The following is an 11,797-nucleotide window of genomic DNA, read 5'->3' on the forward strand; positions in this document are numbered from 1 at the left end:
TTTTTTTTAAAGCTTATTTATGTGTTTTGAGAGAGAAAGAGAATGCAAACAGGGGAGGGGTAGAGAGAGACTCCCAAGAAGGCTCTGCACTGTCAGCACAGAGCCTGATGTGGGGCTTGAACCCACAAACCATGAGATCATGACCTGAGGCTTAACCCACTGAGCCACACAGGTACCCTGCCTTCATAGTAAGTCTTAAAACCAGATAATATGAGTTCTCCAAACTTGCTCTTGTATATTAAAATTGATTTAGCTCATCTGGCCCCTTGCCTTTCCATGCCTATCTAGAAAAAAAACGTGTTGGGATTTTTATTGTAATTGCATTAAACCTATAGATCACGTTGGGGGGTAATTGGCATTTTTACCGTGTTAAGTTTTCCAGTCAATGAACACGTTACAGCTCTCCTCGAGAGTCTCCTTTGGTTGCTTTCATCAGCGCACAGTCGTCGTCAGCATAGAGGCCTCGTTCGTGTGCTGTTAAGTGGAGGCATATTTCATTTTCTCCGGAGCAATTGTGAATGGCACGGAGCTATAAGTCTCAGTCTCCACAGGCCCAGTCTCAGTGTAGAAAGTGTGATTTATGAGTATTGATCTGGTACTCTGTGACCTCGCTAAACTTGCTTATTAGCTCTGAATATCTTGTTTTATTTTATAAACTCCTTGGATTTTCCTACCCAAACAATTATAACATCTGCAAATAGAGATGGTCTTATTCCTTCCCCATCTGTATGCCTTTATCTTGCTTTATCCTTACCTTGCCTTCTCCCCAAACACGATGTTGGGAAGGGGTGGGAAGAGCATGTGTACTTTTCTTATTCCAGATCTTAGGGAGAACCTGTTCAGTTCTTTGCCATTAAGTATTTGAGCTATAGATATTTTTTATTATTATTTTAGAGTGAGAGAGAACATGAGTGGGGGAGAAAGGAAGAGGGAGAGAGAGAGAGAGAGAGAGAGAGAGAGAGAGAGAGAGAGAGAGAATCTCAAGCAGGCTCCATGCTCAGCATGGAGGCTGACACAGGGCTCGATCTCATGAACCTGGGATCATTAGCTGCACTGAAATCGAGAGTCGGATACACAATCAACTGAGCCACCTACGCACCCGGCGGTAGACCTCCTAATAGATGCCTTTATCAGACTAAAGAAGTTCCCTTCTAGTTTGCTGAGAGTTCTTGCCATGAATGAATCTTGAAGTTTGTCACTTTTTTTTTGCATTATTTGAAATGGTCTTTTTGCATTATTTGAAATAATCATGGAGTTTTCTTCTTTCATATGATAATATGGGGGATTGTGCTGATTGAATTTCAAATGTTTACCCAGCTTTGTACCCTACTTTGTCACTATACATTATTGCTTTCATATATATTGTTTACTTGATTTCCTAATATATGGTTGAGTGTTTTTGCATCTGAGTTTACAAGAAATATTTGGATGTTGTTTTATTTCTTATATTGTCATGTTCCTGGTTTTGTTGTCAGTGTAAGGCTGACATCATGACATCAGTTGGGAAGTGTTTCTCCTCCTCTGGAATTTTCTGAAAGAGATTGTGTAGAATTTGGTAGTACTTCTTCTTTAAATATTCATAAAATTCACTAAGGAAACTGTCTTATCTGGAATTCCTATTCTCGAGTTTTTCATCATGAAGCCAAAGACTTTAATACAAAAAGGATTATTCAGCTCTATTTCTTCTTAAATGAGCTTTGGTAGCTTGTTGTTTTCAAATAATTGGTTGTTTTATTTAAGTTGTTGAGTGTACATGCACACAGCAGTTTGTAATATTCCCCTACTGTTGTTTTAATGTCTGTGGGGACTGTAATGATGTCTCCTCTTCATTACCAGAATCGTCATTTAATCTTCTCTCTCTCTCTCTCTCTCTCTCTCTCTCTCTCTCTCTCACTCTGTCTCTCTCTCTCTCTCTGTAACTCATCAGTCTGGTTAAAGGTTTATCAATTTTATTGATCTTTTCAAAGAACCAGATTTCAGTTTCACTGAGTTTTTAATTGTCTTTCTGTTTTTAATTCATTGGTTTCTCTTATATTTATTATTTCTTCCTTCTGCTTGTTCTCAGTGTACATTACTCTTCTTTTTCTAATTTCTTAAGATGGAAGATGAAATTGTTGATTTCTAATGTTCCTTTATGTCAAATATAAGCATTGATTTCTTCTTTCTAATTAAATGTTTCCAATATAAGCAGTTAATTCTATAAATTTCCCTCTGAACACCACTAAGTTTTGATATATTGCATTACTATTTTTATTCAGTTCAAATAGTTTCTAACGTTTCTGAGAGATCATCCAGGATGTGTGGGTTATCTAGAAATGTGCTGTTTAGTTTCCACATAATTGGGAAATTTTCCAAATATTTTTGTTATTGGTTTCTAGTTTAATTCATTGTGAGTTTTAAATTTGTTAAGGTGTGTCTTATGACCCAAAGTATGGTCTGTCTCAGTGACTGTCCCGTCGGCACTCCGGAAGGATGCATGCTCTGCTGGCACTCAGTGTCGTGTTCCACGGATGTCGGTGGCGTCCTGGGTCTCCTGGCTCCATCCATCCTTCTGTGTCCTTGTTTGTCTTCCATCAGCATTTCTTCTTCTTTTTTCTTCCACCACGTTTTCTATCACTTACTGAGAGAGGACTTGTTAGGACTGAATCATGCCCCTCCTCAGGGTGTATGTTGAAGTCTGAGCCTCCATTGTGGCTGTGTTGAGAGATGGGCCTCTAAGAAGGTGATTCAGGTTATAAAATAAGTCAGCAAGTGAGGCCCTAACCTGATGGATTGATGTGTTTATAGTTGGAGGAACAGACAGCAGGTACCCTCTGTGTCTCTGTCTCTCCACTGGAGCACAGAGGAAGGCCCCTCGGGGACACAGGGACGAGGTGGCGACTACACGCCAAGGGGACAACTCTCACCTCAGACTTCCGGCCTCCACGGCCGGGACAGGGAAGACATCGCGAGCCGCCGGGCCAGCGGGGGCTCTCGGGCAGCCGCCTGTGAGGACGAGATGGCGCCGAGGCTTGTCCCTTCCTCCTTTCCAGGCTCGCGGTCTTTGCTGCACGGATCTTGCAGTTCTGCCGTTAGGGACGTGGCGGTTTCCGGCCACTGCGTCTTCCTGGTGAACTGTGTTCTCATGCTGTGATGTCCCTCCTTGTGGCCAGTCGTTTTCACTGTTCTGAAGCCCAGTCTGTAATTCAGTTCTTCGAACTGCCGCTTGCTCGGCTTCGCTTTCTCTATCCTTTTATTTCTAATCCACTTGTATTTTTATATTTTTTGTAAATGCACATGGATAAGTTGTGTTGCTTTTTCCCAGTCTAACAATTCACGTCTCAGGTGATGTGCTTAGATCATCTACGCTTATGTTAATTATTGATGCATCTGTGTTTAGACGCCACCATGTGTCCCTTCGCTACATTCTCCATTGAGAGCCGCTGTTTCTCCCACCCCTTTTCTCCCTTTCTTGCTCTCTTTCGGATTATTAGAATATTTTTTAGTATTTTGCTTTTATTTACCTTTTTTTTTTACTGTATCTCTTTCCATAGTTTCTCCAGTGGTTTCTCTACATATTACAATATAGATATTAACTTATCACTCTACTCTTCAATCTACTTAGAATGAACATTTACTACCTCAAATAGTATGCAAAACCCCATCACCACAGGAAGAAATAGAAAGTTTGAACAGATGGACCAGCAATGAAATTAAACCAGTAATCAAAAAACTCCCAACAAACAGAAGTCCAGGACCAGAGCCCTCAGAGGTGAATTCTACCAAACCTTTAAAGAAGAGCAAAAACCCATTCTTCTCAAACTATTCCCAAAATTAGAAGAGGAAAGAAAACTTCCAAAATCATTCTATGAGGTCAGCATTGTGCTGATCCCAAAACCAGATAAAGACACTATAAAAAGAGAATGACCAGCCAGTATCTCTGATGAGCACAGATGCCAAAATCTCCAACAAAATACCAGCAAACCAAATCCAACAAAAATTTAAAAAACAATTCACCCAAGTCAAGTGGGATTTATTACCAGGATGCAAGGTGGTCCAATCGTCCTAAAACAACCAACACGCAGACATCACATCAACAAGAGAAAGGATAAAACCTGCGTGATCATTTCAGCAGATGCAGAGAAAGCATTTGACAAAGCACAACATTCATGATAAAAACCCTCAACAAAGCAGGCGTAGAGGGAACATCCCTCAACAAGATAAAGGCCACATATGGAAAACCCACCGCTCACATCACCCTGAACGGTGAGAACGGAGAGCTTCCCCCCCCTGGGGTCCGGAGCGAGGTGCAGCTGCCCACCTCGCCGCCGTTACCCCGCGCCGCACCGGGAGCCCCGGCTGCTGCGGACAACGAGGGGAGCTACAGGCCGCCTGAGCTGGGGAGGAAAAGGCACAACTGTCAGTCGGCAGACGGCACGAAACCTCGTCGCCACACAGACCCCCTCCCCCGACACGTGGCCATCACGTGTATCACACGCACGAACACGGAAAGCACTCAGACAGCCCTATTAATGTCACACGGCATAGACGTCAGAGCCAGGAAAATCCGGTGTCCACCGTGCGCACTCAGGGATGTACTGCTTCTCTTGTTCCTCCTTCTGGAAGGCGGAGCTTCCCTCCGGCATCGCCTCCTTCTGCCTAAGGACCTTCAGCACGCCTTCCCAAGCACGCCCCTCACACCGGCACCGAGCACCTCCCGAGAGTGTCTGCATTTCCCTTGTCCCTGAAGGGTGCTTTTACTGATACGCCTCTGACCTGATGGCTCTTTTGGGTTCATATTTTCAGCGTGTTCTTCCACGTCTTCTGGTCTCCACACTGATAAGAAATCCACCGTTTAAATTATTGTTCCCCGTGGGGATGTGTCATTTCTTTCTGCCTCCCTGGCACTAAATTAATTTAAATAACTCTTTCCCCAGAAACATTCTGTTGAACACCTGCCACCTGTCGCCTCCTGGACACAGTGGGAATCAGAGCTCCATCCAGGGCAGACGTGTGACGGATGCTGGAAACTTCTGCTGCTTCTGAATAAGCTTCCTTTAGTGATTATTCCAAGCCTTTTACTCACATGCTAAGATCCCCACTGCCTTTTTCTCACCTCCGCTGTGGAACAGAGTCCTGCCCTTGAGCTTATGGAAAACTCTGAGGCCATGCTCCTTTCGTTCACTCACACAGCACTCACTGTCCCAAGAAATTTTTCAGATTCTTCTTAAAAATAGAGGTTGTGTTTTTTTTCTTGGAAACTATTGGGATGAAATGGACATGAATTAGAGACACGTTCTGATCACAGCCCTGTGGCCAGACACTGTGTCATTATGTTTGGGCAAGCTTCTGCCCCTCTCTGGAAGGCCAGTTCCTTGTGCGGCAAAATATGGAACTTAAACGGCGATCGTGAAGGTCTTGCTGGATGTGTGACTTCCTGCTGTAACGTTCGGCACCACGTTGGAAGCTCATCGGGCAGCGTAATGTTTATGTACCGCAAAGGAGACGTACCTCGCTGCAGCGGCTCTGTGGTCACGGCTGCCGGAGGCCCCACGGCCCCCTGCCGCTGTGCTGTCATCACACGGGATGGCCCAGGGAGCCAGCAGGAGGGGCAGCGATGAAGGGGTGCCAGCCCTCAGCGGGGCTGATAAGCCCGTGTTTCCACCCCAAGGGTCCTCTCTTGGGCCAATGGCACTGGGAAACGCCCCAGCGGCATCCAGAAAGAAGCTGGTGCCTCGTGCCAATCTCACACAAGTGAACATGGAAGTGGCCTCCCAGCCCCCGACAGGGATGAGGCCACCGCTGCAGCCAAGAGCTGGACGGCCACCACACGGGAGCTCCAAGAGGACACCCAGCTGGACCGCCCCCTCCCCACCTGCGGACCCCACGACGGGTTTCCTGTTTTAGGCTGCTGGGTGTTCAGCTGGCTGTGCAGCACAGCTCTGTGCCCTGGGCAGGATGGTGCGTGTGGAGCCAAAGCGGTAGTTTGCGTTCTGTGAAGGTGGCCGCTGTCCTCTCTTGGGCACGTGATGACTCAGGGATGGTCTTTCTTCAGAGCCGAAACAGTGTGTCCCCAGCTGTGTTATCCATGACCCAGCAAAGCAGCGGTGTGACTTCAAGGCAAGGATGTAGACCCCAATGTCTGGAGGCGGGTGTAGAAAGTAACATCCTGATGAAGTGCCTGATGTTTCTGGAGATGCTTCCCGAAGGCTCGGACTGTCGCCCTGGGGTGACATCTGAAGGCAGATGCCTCCTGAGCGGGTGACCCGGGAGGTAAACCACAGGATGCTGACGCTGTGGGGGGGTGGGCGCCAAGGCCAGGGTGTCCCCCCAGCATTCCGGCCCCGGAGGGAGGTAGGTCTGGGCTGCTCCCGAGGGCGAGAGCCACAGAGTGAGCGCAGGCCGGCTCTGCCTGGCCTCTCAGAGGGGAGCTGCCGGGTGCTCTGCGGCCGGAGGGGCGGGGCGGGGGGGGCCCTGGTGCCTCACTCTCCCCTCAGGTCGTGGCCAGAAGCAACACGGTTTCAAAATCTACTCCCCTCGCACATTTCTCAGCATCCCTGAAGCAATCGGGTCACAGAGCAGCAGTAGAATGATGAGGGTGACAACGGGGTCGTGCCGGACGAGAGGCAGGTGGGAGGGTTCTGCGGTCAGCGGGTCCCCGACATCTAGTTAACCTAGTAGAGAAGGGGCGCGAGGGAGTTTTCCTTGGTGGGAAGAAATACAGACTGAGGTGAGTGGAAAGACCTTGACAGGAAGCAGAGGGTCTGCGCTTGGGGCAGCGACGAGGGGCCCTCGGAACTTTGTCATTTGCTCTCGGCCATCACCCCGTGGAGCAGCCGAGGCCCGTTGGACCTGCAGGTTTCCCGGGAGCTCTCGGCTCCCCGTCACCGCCCAGTGCGAGTTACGGGCCCCGAGACCAGCCACCGGCTGGTCAGCCCCGGTGGCACCAGGAGGGGGGACGGCACCTGGGCCCCTGCCTCTCAGCGGCCTGTGTCCTGTGACCTTTCCTACACTGTGGGGCTTCATGGAGTCAACAAGTTCACACACTCGTCCAGCTCCTGAAACTGCCTAGTGATACGTTAGCTGTCATGCGTGTTTCTTTAGATTTTGCTCCAAATTTACCTCTTCTTTCCAAAAATGGTAACAAAGCACACACACTAGAATTGAGACCACACAGAGTTAGCACAGCCTCATGCCGGCGTCGCACGTCCCACATTCATGCCTTTGGGGTGACCTGAACCCCCAGGGGATAACGCAAGGTGTGCCCTAGGTTCTCCTCGGAAATCACACCTTCCCTCTTTTCCTCTTCACCGGGCAACTGACTGAGGCAACCGGGGGTCGGCGCACGCCATGCATCAGCACGGGAAACTGAGGACCAGCTCCAGAAAGCAAGCTCAGAAAAGGAAAAAGTGTGTCAGAGCGGGTCTGTCCCAGCTGGAGCAGAGCCGCAAGCCGGCTGGAGCACCACGCGTGCACGTGTGTGTCTGCGTGTGCACGCATCGGTGCACGGTCCCAAGATCTGTGCCGTGTCCTCCAAAGTCCACCCGAGGTGTGCACCGCGTCGGCCATCAGGGAGTCGTGGTCCAGTTAGTTCCACCCAGAGATGCACAAGCAGAAAACCAGAGCAGTCTGGAAGCTCCTGTTCATATTTTTGGAAAGTAAAGAAAGTGATCAGAGGGTCAGAGGAGGAGATCGACCACAGAGGAGTGACGGGGAAGACCTAGGTGCCGCCCGGCCCTCTCGCAGAGGCCGGCCACCTGCCCCCCAAGAACATCTGTGTGTGTTTCTCTTCCCTTCGCCCCGAGCGGCACTACACTTGCCCTGCACCCGCCTCCCTCGCAGGTCCCGGGTGGCAGCGGGGCGGGCCTGGCCTCCCATCCCCAGCCTCCACAGCAGAGTGTCCGAATGAGTTCTGTCAGCAACTTGAAAGTTTACCTTCAAAGCACACACACCATTCCAGGAGGTAACACACAATTATTAAGTCACACGGTGACTTTGGGTTGGAAATCTACTAACAAAGTACCAGTGTCAATGGCATCCATATTCGACTGTCCTCAAACCCTCTCGTTGACCCGTCCACTCAGCTCTTCCCCTGTGTTTTCAAAATGCCTGGCGGTTCTGCACCTTGCGCACCTGCTCAGGTGGCCTGGGCCCAGGGTGGCTTCCCCAGCGGGAACACGGAGGGCGCGTGTCCCTGGAGCTTACCACACGAGAGATATTGCTTTCTTTGTTCTCTTCCTGCTTTATAATTCTGTAGCAAACAAGAGCATAATACCCGTGTGAAGGTCTGGAAGTTGGAAATATTAAGTATCAGCAGAAATTAAAGAATTAAGAGCAAGGAAGGGAACACCGTACGTGCGGTGTCACATGACATGGTGTCACATGAATGCCCTAACAAGGCAGAACAAATGTAAGGAAATCTTTAGACACGTAATGAGGCGGGATGAAATTCAAAGCGGGGCAGAGCTTATCAGAGGAAGAACTGCCACCAGTGGAAGGGCCACCACGGAGTTCAGGGTCTGCTCTCGTGCTCACAAATGCTTATGCGAGAAGTCCCCGTGCCCCCTCGGCAGGACGTGGGCTTTGTCACCGCTTCTCATTCTGCCGTGCAAGCCACAGTCCCTGCCGCCTGCGGAACCCCCACGGTGTGCCAGCCCTGCCCCGACTCCCGGAGCTTCGGCCCGAGCTGTGCCCACCTGCCAGCAGGCGCTTCCCGCTCAGCTTCGAGGGGCAGGTCGGGGGGCTCGCCCCAGCAGAGTGGAGAGCCCTGGGTGGGCGGACTCAGAGGCCATGGGATCAGATGACCCAGAGGACAGGCCTTGCCAGAGCTCACAGGCGGCCAGAGCCAAACTCGCCTGGTCAGAGGGGGGCCTGCGGGTGCGGGACCACAGCTTGGCAGGAGCCCAGTGCACAGCCCTGTGCCGGGGTAGCCCACTTCAGGGCTGCCCTGTCTCCGACACTGCCACAGACGGAACCCCAGACCGCAGGACTGGAGTCAAGCCGTCTTCCCCAACCCTTAGAATTCAGGGAAGTCCAGGAAGTAACTGCCCACAGAGAATATTCCTGGACCCCTTAAGTCCTTTGAGGAACAAGACAGTGATGAGTAACAGGTGATCTAACAGCAGAGGACAAGGGTGCTGGGTCCAGTCTTAGCCCAGCATCTGCGCAGCTGTGCGACTCTGGCCGGGCCAGACAGCCTCTCTGTGTTTCCCTTCCTTGCATAAGGCTGAGGGCGCAGCAGGCCTGGCTGAGCGGTGAGGAGGTGAACAGTGCCAGGCCCCACTCGTGGGCACCACCAAGGCAGCTTTGCCAACCCCCCCCACCCGGCCCTCCTCTGCCCCTGCCCCCACCGCCCCAGACCGGTCTCCGGCCTGCTGGGGTTCCAGCGACGACTGCGCGTTGTGTCTCCAGGGTACCATCCGCAGCTTGAGGACCACGAAGAGTCCCGGCCCCGAAGGGCACTCCTCCGCGTGCCCAGGGCCCCCGTGCTCCCTCAGCCGGTCTCATGGGCATCCTGTGCACGCAGGCTTGCTTCCTTATAGTTTTGATGCTATTATAAATTGAAGAATTCAAAATTTGTGTTTTCAAAGTATTTGCTGCTAGTGCACAGATGTGGGATGGATTGGGGAGTGGCGATCTTGTGTTCAGGGCGTGGCTGCGCTCTTCATTCTCGTCCTTTTCCTGACGACTCCTTAGAATTCTCCAGCCGACAGGTGCACCGTCAGTGAGTGGGGGTAGAGGCAAGCTGGCGTCGTCCCGACTGGTCTCCATCCCTTTGTCCTTCTTGCTGGGTCTCGCCGCCTCGGGGTGTGGAAGTGAAGGTGTCCTCCCCCTGCCCCTGGCCCCGAGGAGGAGCACCGAGTATTTTGCCGTCAGAGAACCAGGGCGGTTGTGGGTCTTCCTCTAATGACTTGGATGGCGGGAAGCTTTTCTCTTGCCCGCAGTTTCGATTTTGGGGAAGCTCTTTCCGTCCTCCTTGAGATGGTCGCAGGGTTTTCTCCTTTATTTTATCAATATGGTGGGTTCCTGATCTGACGTTCAAGTAGTAACCTACCCCTGCATTCCCAGAAAAACCCGGCCATTTTTTTTTTTACATAATGCTGCATTCAACGTGCTAGTATTTTGTTCAGATTTTTTGCATCTCTTTTCCTGAAGGATGCTCCTCTGCAGTTTCCACACCTTATAATGCTTTTGCCAGGTTTTTGGCAACAGAATTAAGCTGGTCTCATAAAACAAGGTTTTCTTCTCCCTAGTTTTTGAAATATTTTGTGAAATATTGGCATCATATCTTCATTAACTATCTGACAGAACTTATCTTTGAAGTCCTCTAGCTCAGGCATGGTCTCTGGGGGAAGGCATTTGATACCTAATTTAATGTCTTTACTAGATATACAGTCATCAAGAATGGTGTTTAGTCGTTACAGTTCTCACCTAAAAAATACGGCTCTTCAAGTTTTTTATTTTACCTTGTGTCAGTTCTGGTAAGTTGTGTTTTTAAAAGGATATATTACATAGGTTGTCGCATTTATCAGTATAAAATTATTCAATATGTTCTAACATTATCCTACTAAAATATGTTGAGTTTGTCATGATTTTCTCTCATATTTCTGATATCGGTACTTATTATTTCTTCCTTTGATCAGTCTTGCTAGGGTTTTATAATTTTATTATTCTTTTCAAAAGACAACTTATGTCTTCTCTGTCAATTTTCTGTCAGTTAATTCTGTTATTAATCTCTCGCCTTTATTATTTTTTCTTGTCCTTCCTGCTACTTAATTTGGATTTCTTTGGCTCATTTTTCAAACTTCATAAGTGGAATATTAGCTCGTTTGTTTGAAAAATGTTTTAACATTTATTTATTTTGAGAGAGAGAAAGACCTCATGAGTGGGGGAGGGGCAGAGAGAAGGGAAAGGAGAGAAACCCAAGCCGACTGCGAGCCGTCAGCACAGAGCCCGACGCGGGGCTCGAACCCACGAACCGTGAGGTCACAACTCTAGTCAAAATAGTCAGACGCTTAATAGACTGAGCCACCCAGTTGCCCCTGTTTGAATTTTTAAAAATGTGAACATTTATATAACATTTGAAATGTAATTTTTAATTATAATTAAAATTTCTCCTCCAAGCCCATCTTTGGCTTATCTTATAGATTTTGTTATATACTCATTATCACTCAGTATTTTCTAATTTCCTGTGTGGTTTTTTGACCCATGGATTATTTTTTTTTAATTCTTTTATGTTTATTTATTATTGAGACAGAGAGAAACAGAGCATGAGCAGGGGAGGGGCAGAGAGAGAGGAAGACACAGGATCTGAAGCAGACTCCAGGCTCCAAGCTGTCAGCACAGAGCCAGAGGCGGGGCTTGAACCCCCGAACCAGGAGATCATGACCTGAGCCAAAGTCGGATGCTTAACCGACCGAGCCCCCCAGGTGCCCAACCCATGGATTATTTAAAGGCGTGTTCTTTAATTTGCAGATATCTGGTTTTCCCAAATGTATAATTATTAATTTCTAATTTAACTGCACTGTGATCAGAGAATACACTTTACAAGATTTCAATTACTGGAAATATCTGAGATGCATCTTGTGACCCAGCATATGTCCTGTAGTAATTTTAAGTTACTCCTGAATTTCCATTTGGTTCCCTAAAAATATAGTTTATATTTCTCTGCTGAGAGTCTCCATGTGTTGGTCTGTTATGACCATAGTTTTCTTAAATTCCCTGAACACACTGAAGTCTGTATCTTCTATTATCTTTCGTTATCTTGAGCTGGGTTTCCACGGACTGCTTTTCCTTGGTAGGGCATACCTGCCTGTGT

This window comes from Suricata suricatta, chromosome 6 (genome assembly GCF_006229205.1).
Source record: "Suricata suricatta isolate VVHF042 chromosome 6, meerkat_22Aug2017_6uvM2_HiC, whole genome shotgun sequence".
NCBI classification, from domain to species: Eukaryota; Metazoa; Chordata; class Mammalia; order Carnivora; family Herpestidae; genus Suricata; species Suricata suricatta.